Source organism: Carlito syrichta, unplaced genomic scaffold (genome assembly GCF_000164805.1).
Source record: "Carlito syrichta isolate Samal-C Ts95f unplaced genomic scaffold, Tarsius_syrichta-2.0.1 Scaffold315432, whole genome shotgun sequence".
Taxonomy (NCBI): Eukaryota; Metazoa; Chordata; class Mammalia; order Primates; family Tarsiidae; genus Carlito; species Carlito syrichta.
Genome location: NW_007259528.1, coordinates 470,849 through 490,847, shown reverse-complemented (window position 1 = coordinate 490,847; position 19,999 = coordinate 470,849). Strand labels below are relative to the sequence as shown.

Genomic DNA, 19,999 nt, shown 5'->3' with positions numbered 1-19,999 from the left:
GCCCTGTCCCCCAGACTGGAGTGCAGTGGCCACTCCTGGCCACTGCAGCTTTGACCTGCTGGGCTCCGACAATCCTTCCGCCTCAGCCTTCCAAGTAGCTAGAACTACAGGTGCGCGCTACCATGCCTGGCTAGTTTTTGATATATTGTAGAGCCGAGGTCTCGCCAAGTTGCCCAGGCAGGTCTCGAACCCGCAGGCTCAGGCAATCCTCTAGCCTCGGCCTCCCAAAGTGCTAGGATTACAGGCTGAGCCACCGAACCCGGCCAGTAAATTCTATTAATGAGGATTCTGTCCTTGTGACCTAGTCACTTCCCAAAAACCTCACCTCTCAATACCATTAACTTGGGATTCAAATTTCAACATATAAATTTGAGGGGAACAAAAAAATTGGGTTAATTGTAAATTTTTTTGGATTGTTCATTACAAGTGTATAGAAACACAACTGATTTTTCTGTGTTAATTTTGTACACTGTAACTTTGCTAAATTTGTATATGAGCTATAGTGTGTATTATTTGGGATTTTTTTATATATAGGATTATGTCATCTGTTAATAGGGGTAGTATGACTTTTTTGTTTCCCATCTAGATGCTTTTTGTTTTTATTCTTGATTAATTGCTCTGGCTAGAACTTCCAGTACAATGTTGAATAGCAGTGGTGAAAGTAGATATCCTGGTCTTGTTCCTGATCTTAGGGGGGAAGAATTTCATCTTTTACCATTGACTATGATTCTAGTTGAGAGTTTTTCATAACTGTTCTTTATCATATTGACAATGTTCATTTTTATTCCTGTTTTCCTGAGTGGTTTCATCATGAAAGGGCATTGGGTGGTTGGATTTTGTCAAATGCTTTTTCTGCATCAATCGAGATAATCATGCGGATTTTTTTTTCTTTCTATTAATGTAGTATATAACATTGATCTTATATTCTGAAGATACATTTTACTTGGTCATGGTGAACAGTCCTTTGTGTATGGTATTGGAATTGATTTGTTAGTAGTTTGTTGAAGTTTTTTTTTTTTTTTTTTTTAGTTGGAGTCTCACTCCGTCGCCCAGGCACACTCACGGCCACCACAGAGTCGACCTGCTGGGCTCAGGCGATCCTTCCGCCTTAGCCTTCCAAGTAGCGGGAACTACAGGCACGCGCTACCACGCGGAGGCTAATTTTTGATTTCTTATAGAGATGAGGTCTCGCCAAGTTGCCCCGGCTGATCTTGAACCCTCAGTCTCTGGCAATTCACTCACTTCGGCCTCCCAAAGTGCTGGGATTACAGGCTGAGCCACGGAGTCTGACCTCATGTATATTCTTAAAGGTTATTAGTCTGTAGTTTCCTTGTGGTGTTTTATGTGGCTTTAACATCATGGTAGTATTTCACTGGTGAAGCCACCAGGTTCTAGAATTTTCTTTCTTAGAAGATTAGCTACTTCAGTTGCTTTACTTTGTATAGGGTTTTTTTTTTTTAAGGTTTTGTTTTTATATTTCTTTTTAAATAAGTTTCAGTAATTTTTAGGAGTTTTCCTAGTTCATCTAGGTTATCTACTTTGTTGGTATATAATCTTTCATTATATGCTCTTACAATCCTTATTTTCATAAAGTTGGTAGTAATGTTCCCACTTTCATTTATCTTTTTAGTTATTTTTATCTTCTCTCTTTTTCTTTTGGATCTAGTAAAGGTTTGTAAATTTTTGATGTTTTCAAAGAATAAACTTTTGATTTTGTTGATTCTATAGATCTTAAATTTTTATTTCATTTATCTCTTCTCTAACCTTTGTTATTTTCTTTCTTCTGCTAACTTTGAATTTAGTTTTCTCTTCTTTCGAATTCCTTCAAGTTAGGTTATTGATTTGAGATTTTTGCTTTTACTAGTTGAGTTTATTGAAATTGCAGTCACTGTTTTATAAATAAGCCACAGAAAAGACAAAGGGTTAAGAATATAACAAGCGTACATTTGAACACCCCTGATGACCTACCAGACCACTACTTCTTTTTTTTTTTTAAAGTCAGAGTCTCACTCTGTCGCCCAAGCTAGAGTGCAGTGGTACGCTCATCGCTACCACAGCCTCGACCTCCTGGGCTCAGACAATCCTTCTGCCTCAGCCTTCCAAATAGCTGGAACTACAGGGATGCGCCACCATGCCCAGTTAATATTTTTATTTATTGTAGAGACGAGGGCTGTCCAATTTGCCCATGCTGGTCTTGAATCCCTGGACTCAGGCAATCCTAGCGCCTTGGTTTCCCCAAGTGCTGGGATTACAGGCATGAGACACTGTACCTGCCCGTACCACTACTTTTAATTTAAGGAGTTTTCTCATCTGCTTTGTATTTCTATTACCTCCTCCCGCCCCCATCTCCCTTTTTTTAAGAGAAGACGTTTCACTGTGTTGCCCAGGCTGGAGTGTTATGGCTATTTACAGGCCTGATCATAGCGTGCTACACAGAGTCTTGAGCTCCTGTGCTCAAGCAGTCCTCCTGCCTTAGCCTCTCAAGTAGCTGTAGCTACAGGTTCGTCCTATGATGCCCATTGTATCACTGTTACCTTATACGTAGAAAGCTGATAAGTACAATTCGAGAAACAGCATCCTCAAATTTAGATTGTCACAAACAGGAGGGCAGCCCTTGTCAAATGATGTACTTTTAAGCACTCAAAAAAATTTTAAAACCCTGCAAGCCTATGCCACATAAAGCCTTAACATTTTTATATTTTTCAAAAATGTTTCCATTGTGCTTATTTCTCTTTCTTCTCCTCCTCCTCTTTCTCTTCCTCCTTCTCCTTCTTTGATATATTTATGTTCAAGTAGAATATCCTGAGTTAAAACATGTCTATCAAGTATAGAAGCAAGATTTAAAAAAAAAAAAATCTTGTAGGGGCTTCATTTTAAAGCAGTCTAGATTATATAATAAAAAATACAGTTAAGTTTTGTACTAGGGAGAAAGGAGATTCTAACCAAGGTGATATTCTCTTTAACAGTGGTGTCAGAGATGAAGCACACAATTTAATTTTGTTACCTTATTAATTAAAGCATTTTCTTTTGACATATGTAAGCTTTCTAGTCAAATGGCATTGGGTTAAGTTATAGAAAAAAACATGCAAAGGGAGTGGGGCTATGTGGAGAGTCTTTGTGAAATTGGCCATCTCACTACTACAGTGTATTATCCTTTCCCCCAAAGGTCCTCACTACAAAGTACCACACATGGTTTTTTGGTTTTTGTTTCCCTAGTTTTAGCTCTATTCTTTGTGTCTTCTTCATAGAAACCATTCAACTAGATTTAAGAAAATCCCTAAGCTATCAGAGGTGACATTACAGAGTTTCCAAGCATGTATCTGTGTATATCTTTATCTCGCAAAGCAATGAGAGATCACCTTCTTGATTTGGCAATTAGCAAATATGAAGCTTACATATTTCCTAGGAAACATGTATTTCTTAAATGGACAGCATAGAGAACACTCATCTGTTCTTTGCATATATAAGCCTTGAAAAAAGGGTTAGCAGAATGAAAGCATATTATCTTCATCTGCCTGACAATGTGCTTCCAGAAAACAATGATCTGAGTTTTAGTTTTAATTTCTCTTAATATACCTAAAAGAATTGATATGAGAGAAGATGAATTTTTTGGAAACAATACATTAAAAGTAAACTTTCTCCTTATTTAGGGGAATAATTTCAAAATCGATCAGAGCCAGTACCCTGTTAAATCTGTCATTCTGTCATGCATTAGGGCTTATAAACATTCCTGTCTTCCCGGGAGGAGAGCAAGGCTTGGCAAAGCAGTGTTTTGCATTGAGGAGTTGATATCTGCAGAAGGCACGAGTTCCACACTTTTTCCAAATGGTGCTAGGAATTTCCTCCTGCTCCTAAAGACTATTTAATGGCGCTACAACTTAGAATAGGAAGTTGTCCTCTGGTCAGTTTTGCCTTAGCTCCTTGAATTATATCTATAATGTACTCTCTGTTCTTTCCTTCTTCCTTTTTGCCTTCCCTTTTTCCAGTACTTTATTGCAGTTCACTTTACATACCACAAAATGTAAGAATCATAAGCGTAGAAAGGGCTTAATAAATTTTATATTCGCCTAGCTCCATGTGACGACCTCCCAGATCAAGGCTGAGAAAATTCTCCTGACGCCCACAAATTGCCTTGTGCTCATTTACCACTCAATACTGCATCCTACAAGTTCATTACTATTTTGATTTCTATCACCAGATGTTAGTTTGCCTGCTTTTGAACTTAATATCAGTGAAATCATACAATATATTTCATAGTGTGGCATTTGTGCTTAGTATGGTGGTTTTCAGATTTGTGTCATTTTAAGATTTCTTTGACCAGTAATTCACAGAAGTTCATTCTTTTTAGAGCTAAACAGAATTCCATTTTATAAATAAACCAGAATTTTTTGATAACAGGAATACGTGACCTCGGGCGACACTCATAGTAAGGAAACTCTACCGCTAGCAGAGTGGCGCAGCGAAAATGTGCTGGGCCTATAACCTCGAGGTCGAAGAATTGAAACCATCCTGTGCTAACTTAGCACTGTTAACGCTTCCTTCTTCTTTTCCAAGATTGTAGGCAAAAGATATTGCTAAGAAAACCATTTTTGGATGCTGGTCTCCTTATTTGAACCGTCGCCCAGTGGAGTGCAGTGGCACGCTGCAAACGGCCGCCGAAGCCTCGACCTGCTGGGCGGTCCTTCTGTCTCAGCTTTTCAAACATTTGGAACTACAGGTGTGCGCCACCACGCCCGGCTAATTTTTTTATTTATTGTAGAGACGAGGTCTCACCAAGCTGCCCAGATTGGTCTCGAACCCCTGGGTTCAGGCAATCCTCTCCCCTCGGCCTCCCAAAGTGCTGGGATTACATGCTTGAGCCACCACTCATGGCCTCACCTAATCTTTGTAAGACATTTTCTTATACCATTATCACAATACCAGCCCTTCTCACTCATTTCAAAAGAGGCAAATATCCCTTCTTACATAGGAAGAGGTGACAAATGTACTGTTAATTTCCAACTGATTGGCGTTATATCTTTCAGTGTAAAGGTTACATACCTATCTCTGGTATGCTATGGTTTTATAATTTTCTTGCAGTCGAAGGAAAAGCATTTTTGACTTATGCTCAGTGACTCTACGGTCTCTCGGTACCGGATTTCAGATCCTCCCGCGGATAACAAAATTTATGGATACTCAAGTCCCTAATATAAAATGGCGCAGTATTTGCACATAACTTGTCCACATCCTCCCGTATACTTTAACTTTTCTCTAGATTACTTTAATGCCTAGTACAATGTAAGTGCTATATATATATGTATATATACATATATATTTGTTCTATTTTATTGTTTAGGGAATAATGACAAGGAAAAATTTGTTTTTCAATAATATTTTCTATCCGCAGTTGGTCGAATGCATGGATGCAGTACCCATGGATACAGAGGGTCAAGTATTGTATGTATTCTTGGATAGGACTCTCCTGCTCATTATCATTCCTTTATTTGCTTCAATGCACGATTTGCAAAATTTAGATAAAGTCAGTGGGAACGCTCTGTGAACTCTTTAAAGCAATATATTTTGCAGTAATCATGAAGACAACATTTTTATCCCCACATATATAAACTAGATTCACGTGGATTTATAGAAAAAAATCAAATAAGTTAAATATCAGGTGGCAGAAAATAGAAAATGCATTAAAATTTTTTTTAAGTTTAGGTGGTCTTAGTACTACTCATTATTAAAATGTTTTTCATAAGTTTGAAATTAGTTAAAAAATTAGAAAACATTGTAATGGAAATTTGAAGTAAAAATAATAGTATAATGAACACTTGAGTTCCTATCAACCAGCTGAAATAATTAGCAATATTTTGTCAATATTGTTTTCTCTATTACTACCCAATACTAACTAGTATTTGAAGCAAATTCAAGACAGGAGATTCCAAGCCACTTTACTGTGACAGTAAACAATGAAAGGTACAAATTACTCGGACATAGGTAAATGAAAAGGAAAGTGATACATACATTTCTGCCAATTGTTCAGAGAAGGAGAGGGTAGCCAGCACCTAACCAAGGCCTTTGGCTCTTTGACTTTGCAATATGAGGCACTATGTAATTAGAGCAAAGGATTGGTTGAGCCTTGGGGACACCTTGGCTAGGAGCCCTTCAGGTGCAGGGAACGCCCACAATCTATGTAATCTAAGAAAGGAGAATAATTCCTTTCATATCTGCAAGAACTCTGTGGTGTCTGAGAATAAAATACAATTACTTAACGGGCGGGTGAAGCAGGTGAGAGGAAACTAAAGGAGGAAATGAGGGGAATTGTAGAAAATGTGTATTACTTATCTTAGAACAACTCATACGTGGTGCAAAACGAAGTGGCTGGCTGCACCTCCTGAAGACCGACGAGGGTGGGATTCGAACCCACGCGTGCAGAGCACAACGGATTAGCAGTCCATCGCCTTAACCACTCGGCCACCTCGTCACACAAACGTGTGCCTTGGGGGTACTCCTTTAAGGTTTACTTTTCGCAAACTCTTGCTTTTGAGTCGCGTGATATGTAAATATCTGTAGTATTGTCTTTCCAATAAACAAGGTAAGTTATTTCCCCTTTGCTACAGGGAGCCTTTCACAGTTTGATGATCCTACCCAACCAGCTAGTTCCTCCAGCCTCAAATGTCATCATCCCTTAGTACCCACACTTGCTTTACAGCTACGGTAAAATCATTTTTCTTCCCAAGCTGCATGCTCTCTTTCTTCTCATTTTTTACCCGCAACATTCCTTAGCCCTCCCCTCTGCCCTCACTTCACCTGCCTTAGTTCAAAATTCATTCCTCAGATCTCGTTAGGACTTACAGTCCTTCTTACTTAAGGACAATCTGTTGCAAACATATCTCCATTCTGTATTTGCCACAGGATTTTATCTCAATATTGTGTATTTTCATGCTCAAAGACACTATCATGCCACACTACAACAGAAAACTGAAACCTGATTTTTAGTTTTTGTTCTATTGACCCTAAATCCCTGTGCTAGTGTTCCTCTTAATGATGTAAATAGGAAAAAAAAAAAAAACCCCACAAATAAGTTAAATATCAGGTGGTAGATATTTAACTTATGGTAGCACACAAAAAGACATAAGCATAATTTTGATGAGTAATGTATTATATGTGAAAAGTATAAGGAATTGGAAATACATCTTTCAGTGAAAGACTGCTAATATGTTTTCCCCATTAATTCTTTTGTCTGAGAACAAATACTTCTCATCTCTGGAATAAGAAAGATTCGGTGGAAGTAACAGCAAAAAGACTAGCAGTGTGTGGCTTAAATTAAGTGCAGGACTTACAAGAATTGTTTTTATGATTATTTACGGTTCATTATTAGAGTAGAATCTTTAACACATTTTCATCAAGTTTACCTAAATTTAATAAATAAACGATAGCAATAAATAAAAGTGACAGCGAGCAGGAGATCTGGGACGACGTAAAAGATAATTTTACAAAATATGGCTATTCATACTATTTGATAACAGTCAAAAGATTTTTTCTACGAGTCTGAATAAGTGTAAAGAAATTAATACAAGAACTTTCCATAATGTATGTACGTCTCCTTTCGTAGAAAGTGTGTTATTGGCCGGAAGTAAATGAGGAATTTGCCACCTCTTCTACGAAATAATGTAAAACACACAACGGAGACACAGGTCTGAGTCTTTGACTCAGAAGACTTTGGAAACACCAGTATTTCCTTGAAGACACCAGTATTCCAGTTGCTCTTCCTGTTCGCAGTAAGACGTAAAAAAAAAAAAGTGAGAATGATTCCGCAAGGGGATGCGGAAGTAGGGAGTGCTGGCGTCGCATAGGAAGCCCGTGCGTGCTCTGGGAGACATTATTTGGGGGAAGGTTTCGCTGCAGCCTCCGGTTGTCGCGGTCTCCGACCCAGCGGCTCTGCTGCACCGGGGCTCCTCCTCCCTCCCCGTCCCCCAGCCAACCCCAGCACTAGAGCCCGTCCAGCCCACAGTCCCGCCCTTCTCGCCCCGCCCTCACTTCCTGCTTCCATCTCCGCCTCTCCCCGCAACCAACCCGCCCCAGCCATTCCGGGTGACTGAGCTTTCCCAATCCGCCTGAGAGCGTCAGAGCTTTGCAACTCCTTCTTCGGGAGCTGGTCTGTGCCCAGACCCGAGGCTGCAGGGGGAGCGCAGCAAAGCGCCCACGAAAGCCCTGCCGGGAAAGGTCGGGGCGGCGTGGAGTACACTCCGTTATCCCAGGGAAGGGAGTCTGTGCAGCTCATTTCCCCGCTTCTCGGTCCAAGCAAAGCTTGCTCGTGCAAACTCGAAGCAGTGTCTATCTCTACTGACCACCGCCAGTTGCCTCTTTCCCGCCACCTGTTCCACCGGCTCAGCCTTCACAAGTCGAGCTTCTATCCCTTTGTGGCCTTCTATCCCTCTGAGTTTTCTCTCTACTTCGGCGACTGTCAGCTCTCCCAGACCCAATTACTGGGGCAAATCCTTTTTTCAATTTCCATCCCTACTTTTCTCGGCAGATGTCCTTACTCTTCTCTTGCCAGTCACCTACCTCCTGGCTTCTCTATCGTTTGCGGATCTTCTCTAGAGATTTTGACTCCTAGTTCCGGCAGGGCTGCGATGACTTTCTCGTGCACTCCCTTTTGAGATTTCTTCCTTTTTTCTTCAAAAAACGAGTTGTGCACCTCAAAATAAAGTTATTACCTGGCGGGTGATTAAGAGTACGCGGCTCAAGAGGTGTGACGTGGGAATATCGGGAATGAAACTTGGCCCAGTGATGTGCAGTAAACAACGGGATGGAATGTGGAGAGAGGATAGGGACTCGAATGAAAAAAAAAAGCAGACACTAAGTTTCCATCGAGACTTGAACTCAGATCGCTGGATTCAGAGTCCTGAGTGCGAGCCCTTATGCCACGGAGCCGCCGCTAGGGGGAGCTCTGCTAAGGTTACAGGTGACCTACTTCACCCTTAAGTTCCCTCCCTCCGTTCCATTGAGTGATGGTCATTTTCTGATTTTTGTCTTCTAGGATTAAGTCACGGATGCTTAGCTGTCATTTGCCTCCATCCAACACCCTTCACACCAGTGTCTGAATGGAAAACATGGATTCCCAAATGCCAGGAATCCTCCCTTCCTCCCACTCACCCCGGCATTTCCTCCCAAGTGGCTCAGGAACTTGGGCCCCGTACCTCTATATCTTCAGTGGAAAACAACTGAGGTTAATAAACAAGACTGAACCGCTAACGCGTGCCAGGTTTTGTGACAAGTGTTTTCTATCGTCACCTCACTTCAAGCTCACAACCACCCTGCGAAATGAGACCCATTGTCTCTACTTTGCAGCCGAGAAACGTGAGTCAGAGACCTGAAATGCTTCACTCCCCTTGGTTATTAGATCGAATTGCTTTCTCGAAAATGGTTTTTTTTTTTTTTTCATTAATCAGTATTTTTTATTATGGTTTTGTGGGGTACAGTTAAGGGTTAGGTGTACAATGACGTTTCATTCAGGCCGAAAATGGTTTTTTACGAGGGTGGCATCTGGCGGTTTTGAGGACACGTTAGGAAAAGACGTTACCAAAGTCACAGGGGAGACATCGGTGTTTACAGAAAACTGAAATAAATGTGCTTGGACTGCGAGGCTGGAGGAAGACCCCAGCAGGCCTAGGAGAGCAACTCGGGGGGGGGGGAAGGAGCCGGGAGCTGGAAGGCCTCTCGGGAGTTTCCCAGGACGGCGCGCAGCCCCCACGGTCCTCCTACTGCCGGTTCACCAGCGGGATATACGCGCAGGGGAGACTCCCAAACCGACACAAAGAAGACTCCTCAGCCCTGCCTCGCATATCCCGTTCTCGCCCACACACAGGAGCCCGTGTGCAGTACTGTGAAAACGTATTGTTTCACACACGATCGGTCTCGGTGAGCGTCGTCGTGTCCTGTCCCGTCCCAGCATCTTTTTCCACTCCTCCTGCCTGCCTTTTCGCAGGATCGGAGCGCAAAACGTTCTCGGCACAAGTTTAACAAGATTTACTCTCCTGCTTGGAGGAACCAAAACCTGACAAAAGAGATGAATTCACGCTTTTCAAGATACCGACTACCAGGTAAGGAAGGATGGTAATCCCTGAACAACAGAAAAGAAAAAAAGGGAAAAAAAATGATGAACGAGGGAAGTGAGCACTGGATTGCCCCCAAATTACTGCCTTGAGAGATTTTCCAGGCCCCAGTGCAGACAGGCGGAACCCAAGCACAACCTGACGGACCCGCAGAGTCGAGGAGAGGGAGTTCATAGTCTGGGAGACCAGGGCAGCTACAGTTAGCTGGACATTATAGGAGAAAGAGAAAACTCCAGAAAGTATTCCCCGACTATATTGCTAAATACTGATGAGCACATGCAGGTATGGAAACTATACAAAATGAGAAAATCTATGCAGAACGATCAGCAGTGACATGACATTGAACTTGTCCTTTCGAATTGGAAGCAATATGCAAGGTGCACGTTTATTCATCACGAGAGGTCGGATTGTACTGCTGTCTAGTGCATCCGATCTGAAAGGGTCTTCAGAGACACAGATGAACAATCTTCTAAGAATTCCTTCTTGTATCTCTTTGAGAAAGAAGGTTGGTTTCAGACTAATTTGGAAAAACAATCTAAAATCAAACAAGCTTTATTTTTTAAAAAATTGCCAGTATTCTTTCCACTGTTTATTTTCATTAGGCAGGGCTCCTGTTCTCCAGCCCTTTGACCTACACAGTTCTGTCTCTAGCCTTTACTCCTGAAGGAAAGGATAAGAACAAACCTTGCCTGGGGAAATGTTGAATTTTGAGAATTTCGGGAACAGAGTTAGGTTGTATGTGAGTTAAGAAAAAATGAGCGCAGTGGGCTTGGAACATCTAGGGCCACTGTAAACTATCTCTTGCTTTCTACAGGCTAGAAGTTAAAATTCTCTTAATCATTTCCTCGTTTACCCCGAGGACATTCGCCGGTGGTGCTCGCAGCTACAGCGTTTACCCCGGAATATTAATTAATTAATTAATTAAGAATTTGTGTTTTCTTCTATGTTGTCTTCGTCTTCTTCTTCATAATTCTTGTTGGGATTAGAGACAATTAGAATAAGCAAGGAATAATTTACAATACCCTAAAATATTCCAAATCCACAGACCTCGTTTTTCTTAACCCATTCACAATCTAACTGTTCCTGAATCTTCCAAGAACAGCTTTGTATCTTATTAAAAATGAAATCTGCTTTAGCCTTCAAGTGAACTCGGCTGAGAGCGGCATTTCTTTTCCTCCAGGCGATTAGAACAGCCGCAATTACTGGCCCGAACGGGGACCGAACCCGCCACCTTAGCGTTGTTAGTACCACGTTCTAATCAGCTGAGCTAACCAGTCACCTGCGGTGCTGGGGTTTCTTCACTTTTCCCCCTTCCTTAAGATCCTCGGTCCTTGCAAAGGCGTTAAATTCAGCAACATAATTTTCTTGTTTGTCTTACAAGGAGGAACAATGTCCTAGTTGCTTTCGACCCTTAAACAAAAGAGTGAGAAACGTTGTCTTGTGACAAAAACAAAACAAAAGAAAGAACACTGACTTTAAGAACATGGGCAGAAACACAAGAGAAGAACTAAAATATGTCAGTCTGTCTGGAGATTAAGACAGAGCTGCAGAATAGTGCCAGGACAAGTAGTAGGAGATGAGGCTAGAGGAGGGGAGAACGTGTACATGATGCAGGACCCTCTATATGGAAGTTATGTAGAATTCTGCACATAAATCAGTATATTTTACTTGATGGCAAAGGGGATGTGGCTCTAAAAACGACTAACAGGCATCAATTGAGCTACATCGAGTGTAAACTAAGACATTTTATTACTATTTGTAGGCCAGGTTAAAGAGTTTTGAGTTGGTTCTAACAATGGGAACTCATGAAGAGGACTGTAGGCAGAGAAGTCCCGTGAACAGAAGTGCGTTTTAAAAGATCTCAAGTTCGTATGACAGGTAGACAAGTTTACTGTCACTGGGCCCCTGCGGAGCTTCCACCCCCCCCCCACAAGAATGCTCAATTCAAGTGACCAGCTTGCCAGCGTCGGAGTGGCTACTAGGGCTGGCTGACACCACCCGGCAGGATCATTTTGGTTACCTCGTCGATTAGTACTTTTGTGGTGGACACACGCTGGTAAACGCTAACAGATGACTCAAAGATCTTCACATTTTGTGCCCCACATCTGCTCGTCCATTCCTTGTGACGACCCCAGTGCACACTTAGGAAGGGAAATGCCCTAACCCCATCCCATACCCACCTGGAACGTACTGAGTCGAAGGGGAGCTTCGCGATGATCCCGGGGAAGCGAGGCTTCCAGCAGCGAGTGAGCCTCCAGAGCCTAATCTGGACCGGGAGGGGCGCGTCGGGCCCGGATCTCCCGGATACTCTGGCTTAGTGCAAAGGCATCGCCCCGCACTGACCCTGCGGTGGAAACGACCATCGGCGGAAGATCCTTCAGCCAGGCGGCTGAGAACCGAGTCCCTGAGGTCCTCGTGGGGACAGGCGGTGAGAGCATCGAGGGAAAGTGTCGTCGCGAGAAGCAGGCGACCCAGTAGGCTCTGCCTCATTGAGGCGTCTCTGCACAATCTTGTCTGGTGCAACCCTTTCCCCGTGGTACCCCCATACTTCTATCTCCTCTTCTTTTTCTAAAGTTATGTGACGTCTGAACTATTATCTAGCAATAAATAAATTGCTGGAGACTGGTACTGTTCACCCGTGTGGTTATGGATATCATTTTCGAATCCGAGACCTTCCCTTGTGGAAATCCCAAAGAGCCTCTCTTTGAAGACAGCCCTCAGGCGGTAGGTAGTTCAGATTCTGAAGAGTGGGTCCCCCTCTCACCACGAGGTGGGCACCCTCTTCTATTCACACCACAGCTGACTGCAGAGGGGAGGCACGGGACAATATTCTCTTTCCGAAGGTTAACAGAGCGCGTGAACTCGTGCAATGGTGCAATTCTAAAGATTGACGCTAATAGGTTCACCTAAAGAATCATTTAAAATAAAGATCTGGAAAAAGGTCTATTTTCCCCTCGGTTTTGAACCGAGGGCCTTTACACATATAAAGCAAACGTGATAGCCATTACACTACGGAAACCTGAGTAGACTATACGTTGACAGAGAACTATATTTTTCTGATTGTTTCAGTTTTAGTAACACCAAATTGATTTTCCTTTCAAGAAATTATCAAGGTTACACTTTTTTATTTGTTAAAAAGTTCTCTTATGAAACTTTTTTTTTTCCCTCTTGAGTTGCTACTAGCGAATGTAAGAAAGTTTTCCCTGAGAGGGGAAACTGGTAATGACTGTGAACGTTGAGATTTTTCTGTTTCTTTCTCTTCTCACCTGGAAAGGCAGGAATTAAGAAGAGTGTGATTTTATTGTTGTTGACTTTGGGGAAAAATTTTTGAAGAAACACGATAGTAGACAAGATTCTATAGAATGTATAAAGGAAGGGTGGTGTGCAGAGCATTGGGGCCATGGGATTGTTTAAACACAAGTAGTCAATTATTTACTTGAGACTCAAAATAAGTATGCATTCTATCTTGATGACCAGATGCCTGCATTTCCTATGTAGACTTCTTTGTATTGTTCTGAATATATTATGAGAATAAGCATGTTTACAGAATTTGAAGAGAAGAGATTAGGACAGTGGAAATTTTCTTTTATCTATTAAATATCTTCCTACACAGTATTCAATTTGCTTAGTTAAATAGTGTAGTTCTCACAATAATGACTGAGAAACCCATATTCGAAGATACCAGCTTAGGCATATTTCCTTAAAACTGCTGACCTTTTAAATACCATTGTTAATTTCCTTTTTTACTAAAGGGAGGAATTCAATTTCTTTTTCCCTTCTGAATTCCCTTTTGAATTACACATTTCCTGCAGCTAATGAGTTCCAAATTAAAGAAAAATAGGGAAGTAGAAATCTTTTACTAGTTCCACATCTAATCACTAAGAACTTCAGTTCCTAATCTCAAAATGAGTTTAACATTTACCTCGACCAGGCGCGGTGGCTCACCCCTACAATTCTAGCACTTTGGGAGGCCGAAGTGAGAGGATTGTCTGGGTCCACAGGTTGGAGACCAACCTGGGCAACTTGGCGAAACCTCATCTCTACAATAAATAAATAAATAAATAAATAAATAAATAGCCGGGTGTGGTAGCACGTGCCTGTAGTTCCAACTACTTGGAAGGCTGAGGTGGATGGACTGCCTAAGCACAGTTGGCCAAAGCTGCGGTGGCCGTGAGCGTGTCATTGCACTCCAGCCTGGGTGACAGAATGGGACTCCAACTCAAAAAAGAGAGAGAGAGAGAGAGAGAGAGAGAGAGAGAGAGAGATTCCGTGTAACTCAAAGAAGTCCACATTTATAGAATATTCTTTGAATATTTACATAAAATTTTAAGCCAACTTGTTTAAGCTTCACTTATCTTTTATTTTCATATATGATATGTAGCTTTCTTAGATTCTTCATCAAATATGACTTAATAAATTTGTTAAATTCGGGTTTCCCATTTTTCTTTTTTGATTTTAGTACCTTTATTTGCTGCACAAGGTACTTTTTTTTTTTTTTTTTTTTTTTTTGAGTTGGAGTCTCACTCTTGTCATCCAGGCTGGAGTGTCAACCTGCTGCTTAGGCGATCTTTCTGCCTCAGCCTTCCAAGTAACTGGAACTACAGATGTACGCCACACCTGGCTAGTTTTTTTGTGTGTGTGTGTATGGTTTATTGTAGAGATGAGGTCTCACCAAGTTGCCCAGGCTGGTCTCAAACCCCTGGGCTCAATTCTCTCTCCTCAGCCTCTCAAAGTGCTGGGATTACAGGCTGAGCCACTGCACAAGGTATTTTTCTGAGCCGGGGTCTCACTCTGTTGGAAGGTCGAGGCGAGAGGATTGCCTGAGCTCAGGGTTTCGAGACCAGTCTGGGCAATTTGGTGAGACCTCATCTCTACAATAAATTAAAAAAAAAATAAGCCAGGTGCGGTAGCTCTCGCCTGTAATTCTAGCTATTTAATGGCTGAGGTGGAAGGATCGCCTCAGCCCAGCAGGTCGAGGTTGATGTGGCCATGAGTGTGCCACTGCACTCCAGGCTAGGCGACAGAGTGAAACTCTGACTCAAAAAGAAGAAAAATTTAATTTCCAGTGTTGTAGAACTGAGAGGCGAACCTTAAAGAAATAATTGGATCACAGCCCTTCTGAATGGATTAATCCATTCATCGATTAATGCATAAATGGGTTGTCTTGGAAAGGGAACTGATGACTTTATCAGAAGGAGAGACCAGAGCTAGCTAGCACCTTGGCGCACGTAATCGTCCCGCCACGTGATGCTCTGGACCAGGTCGTGACACTAGTAAGAAGATGCAGCCCCTTCACCGGGGACTTCTCAGCTTTCATAACTGTAAGAAATACATTCATTTGCTTTATAAACTACTGTTTCGGGTATTCCATTATAAGCAACAGAAAACGGACTATACACAAGTTACTTTTGTAATGCAATTTTTAAAAGAATGTAGAATTTACTGACCTACCCTTACACCACTGGTCTCCGATAAAAGTACATTAAAAAAAACACACACACACACACAACAAAAAACGGAGACTGAGGTGGCGATATGAGAAGCAGAACTGACTGCAAAATTTCTTTTAAAAACTCACAAACTTGAGCTGAGCCAGGCTGAGCGCGCCTGTAGCCCCATCGACTCTGGAAGTTGAGCCTGGATGATCACTTCAGGCCAGAAGTTCAGGGCTTGTACGTCATAATCGGGTCTGTGTATTAATAGCCACCGCACTCCATCCTGGGCAACACAGCGAAACCCCGTCGCTAAGAAAAAAAAAGAAGAAGAAGAAGAAGAAACCTCACAATTTGTAAAACAACACGCACACGAATGTGAAGCTGTTAGGGGAAGCACAAACTTTGATAGCAGTATTCGAGAGAAAAAAATCGGCTTTTGTTGTCATTTTACTATAAAATTGAAAGCGAATGTAAATTATGCACATCGTCACAAGGCACGCTGGTTCCCGGTATCTACACATCCCAGAGCGATCCTCTTCTGCTTCTCGTTTAAGTCTTGGATGAGAGCAGGCACCCCGCAACCTGGAGATCTAACGTACCATAGGATTTCTAAAGAGTCTCATGTGTTCCGCGATTCTTCGGAGTCTTTCAATCCCCCTCTCCCGACGAACACAGGGCCAGATTTGTATATTCAGTAGCCTTCCGGCCTTTTCGCCTCAGATTTCCCAAATGGCGAATCGCTGTCTTGACTCGCACGAGAAGAGGCTTCCTGGCGAGCTCTCAGGACCGATGAGGTTTGAAAATGTGGGTCCAGTTACCGTTCCACAGGCAACAGGCCAAAACCCGTGAGGCGTGGTCTGCCTTTGATCATCACCGTGGTTTCCCCCTGTGGCAAAACAAAAACTGACATCAGAAACCGAGCGTGCACAGAAGGCCGTTTGAGGTCTTTAAAACTGGGCCCTGAGTCCGATCACACAAGGGCCGACCCCCCCCCCCCCCCCCCGCCCCATTTCGAGTTTGCACCCTTCCTGGCAGACAACTGGGCGCACCCGGCTTTCGCTCCCTCTGTTTCCACCCGAGAAGCACTGCCTGGCACAGAGTGGGCAGTTTCCAGACTCCAGCCCACTGACTCCCGATTATTTTCTTGAGATCATTTTCTGGCTCCCAAGAGATGGAGATCACAGAGTCTTCCACGGTGAAATAAACCTGGACAGGAAAAGACTGAGAATTTTTCTGGAAATGTACCCTATGCGGAGACTGCCTAAAATCTGTACTGTGTGTGAAAAGGCATTTTTCTCCAGGCTTAGAATTATTTAGTATAATATCATGGACTCCGACATTATTGAGTCTAATAAATAGAAAAGCACTTTAGTCTATAATTTTCCGAAGAAAAAGTCAATTCAATGATACCGAATCTGGAACTGCCAGTAAAGTTATCTTCTACTTTGAGGAGTGATAGTAACCGTCGTCGCGGTTTCTGTAGTGTAGTGGTTATCACGTTCGCCTCACAGGCGTAAAGGTCCCCGGTTCGAAACCGGGCGGGAACAGACGGTGGTTTCTTTCTTTTTTTTTTTTTTTAATTCCTTAGTTTCAGTTGAATTTGTTATTGTGGCGTCTCTCACAATCTTTCATGCCCATTCTGGTGTAGGGTATTCAAGAAGCGAAACTTCCGCTTGCACGTCGTAAGAGGCTACCGCCTCATAAGGGGAGAGGTTGGGGGAGATATCTGCCCTGTGCCGAACCTAACTGCCCCCTTGCGGGCTTTCCTCAGGACTTCTGCAGGGGAAGGTCTCTGCTTGAAAACCAGCGTCTGCAGCTTCTCAGTGGCCATTACCAACATCCTGCTGCTCATTCCTTTCGCATTAAATATTAGACAAGTATGTCCAGTCATCACATGGCTTTTGGGAAAGAAGTATGGGGGGAGATGCATAAGACATGGTTTTGCAGGGACATCTCAATAAGACGGAGCCTACAGGGTTACCTGTTTCTCGTGACAACACTTTCCCTCGATGTTCTCACTACCCATCCCCACGAGGACCTCAGGGACTCAGTTACCAGCCGCCTTGCTGAAGGATCTTTCCGCTCGGGATCATTTCCACTGCGGGATCAGTACGGGGTGGCGCCTTCGCACTGAGCCAGAATATCCTGGAGCTCTGGGCCTGACGTGTCCCTCCCAGTCCAGGCTAGGCTCTGGTCACTCACTCGCTGCCGGAACCTAGCTTCTTAGGGATCATCGCGAAGCTCCCTTCGATTCAGAACGTTTCAGGTGGGTATGAGATGGGGTTAGGGCATTTCCCTGCATGCGTCGTCGCAACATACCGGAGTCGTCACAAGGAAACTGGACGGCCAGGTGTGTGGGCACAAAGTGTGAAGATCTTTATGTCACCTGTTAGCGTTCAACAGAGTGCGTGCGCCACAGAAGTACTAAATAACGAAGTAACCAGAATGATCCTGCCAGGCTGTGTCAGCCAGCCTTAGTAAGTAGCTACTCCAGTGCTAGTAAGTTAGTCACATGAATTGAGCAGCTTTGTGGCAGAGATGGAAGCTACACATGGGCTCAGTGACAATAAACTTGTCTGCCTGTCACAGATACTTGAGATGTTTTAAAATACATTTCCGTTTGTGTGACTTCCCTGCCTAAAATCCTCTCATGAATTCCCATTGTTGTTAGAACCAACTCAAAACTCTTTAGCTTGGCCTGCAAATAGAGATCAAACTTCTTAGTTTACGCTTGATGTAGCTCCATTAATGCCATTTAATTTTCTTTAGCACCCTATCCCCTTTACCATCAAGTAAAGTATACTGATTTAAATGTAGAATTCTATATAAAGTATATATAGAGGGTCCTGCATCACGTTCACATTCTCTTCTCCTTGAGCCTCACCTCCTACTACTCGCCCTAGTACCATCCTCCAGTTCAGTCTAACCTCCACACAGACTGACATGCCTTAGCTCTTCTCCTCTTATGTGTTTCTGCCCACGTTATTCTTTCTGAGGTGCAAAAAAGACCACTGCTGACTCTTCTTCCTGCTCTCCGTTCAGGCTCTTCCTTCTCCCACCTGATTCTACCACAACCCCTTTATCAAACATCATTAAATGCATCCCCAAAGCGATATTCCAAAATGTAGCATGCCACAGTATGAATGAATGCGACATTTCATTGATTGTCTAGTTTTGCCTCAAACCACTAGTACAAAATTCAGGAAGAAGGAGGAGTAGGGATGTGGCCAGGATCCATATATTTGTACTCAGTATAGTTAAAACAAACAAGCAAGCAAAAAGTATATTGGGGTAAGCCCTCTAAAGCACAGTGGGACAATGTCCATCAAACTAGCCAATGCTCATATTATTTTCCAGGTGTGCAAAGTATCATGGCACACATGGGATACGATGCATGTTCATAGATATACACAGTATTTGGAACAGCTGGATGGAAAACTAAACTAATTGCCCATTAAATTATGTTACATATTATATAATTGAGTACCATGCATATTTAAAAGAGAATGAAGAACTCTTTACTGTTTTGATATGGAAAGATCACAATAATATATTCTAGTTTAAAAAGGGGAGAGAACAGAAGAAATGTGGATAAAATGCTACTATCAGTAAAGAGTAAAAAAATTTGTATAACTGTTAATGCATTTAAAATCTCTGGAACAATAATCAAGATACTACAAATAAATGTAACATTTATTTACAAAGACTGGGTGGAAAGATTGGGCTCATGACAAGATTGGGTTTTACGGCCTCTGGAATGGTGACCAGAGCCACATTCCCAGAACTTTGCCAATAGCGAGGTCTTCGAAGGGATCTTCGACTTGAGGTCACTCTGGAAATCTGAGACAGCAGGTAGATAGGAAGATTCCCAAATGGAGAACAAGTCTGGTCCTGGAGGCACCAAGCAGAAGAAACCTGGGAGATTCCAACTGAGAATCAGACACGTCAAGAATATCCTTCAAGCACCAAAGTGTAGGTCTTTAGTGAGCGGTTCTTCAAAGTCTGAACTCGCTCTTAGTGGGTCTGATTCATCATCTGCACATACTGATTTCCAAGTCAGCCATAGTTTGAAAAGTAGAAGCATTCTTTTTCAAGTCTGTGAATATGGCTTAAAATCAGTATGCTTTCTTTTCTTTTGTTTTTAAAGAGAAAGTTTCTCATTCTTTTTATTAAGGATGGGAAACAATACATGTTTCTTCTAAGACAACAGAAAATTATATTGATGCATAAGCCATTTTTTCAGATAGTGGGTTAAAAAAATTAGGGAGGGTTGGCTAGCTCACTTGGTTAAAACATGGTGGTAATAACACCAAGGTTGTGGGTTTGGTCCCTGTATAGGCAAGTTATTTTTCCATAAAAACTCGGCTTTTAACCTGTAAAAAGCAGGCAACCGTGTACAATACTCTGAGATGTTCCAAATTTAGTGCCCTTATCTTTTTTTGATCCACTCATAACCCAATTCTCTTA

General features: G+C 42.4%; 2 non-coding genes across 2 annotated transcripts; one reads left to right on the top strand and one right to left on the bottom strand.

Annotated features, from left to right (window-relative positions):
• Positions 1 to 6,381: 6,381 nt before the first annotated feature.
• On the bottom strand, positions 6,382 to 6,463 carry TRNAS-GCU. Its single transcript has one exon. It is a non-coding gene; the product is annotated as a tRNA-Ser (tRNA).
• Positions 6,464 to 17,005: 10,542 nt separating this feature from the next.
• TRNAV-CAC lies at positions 17,006 to 17,079 on the top strand. Its single transcript has one exon. It is a non-coding gene; the product is annotated as a tRNA-Val (tRNA).
• The last annotated feature ends 2,920 nt before the right edge of the window (positions 17,080 to 19,999 follow it).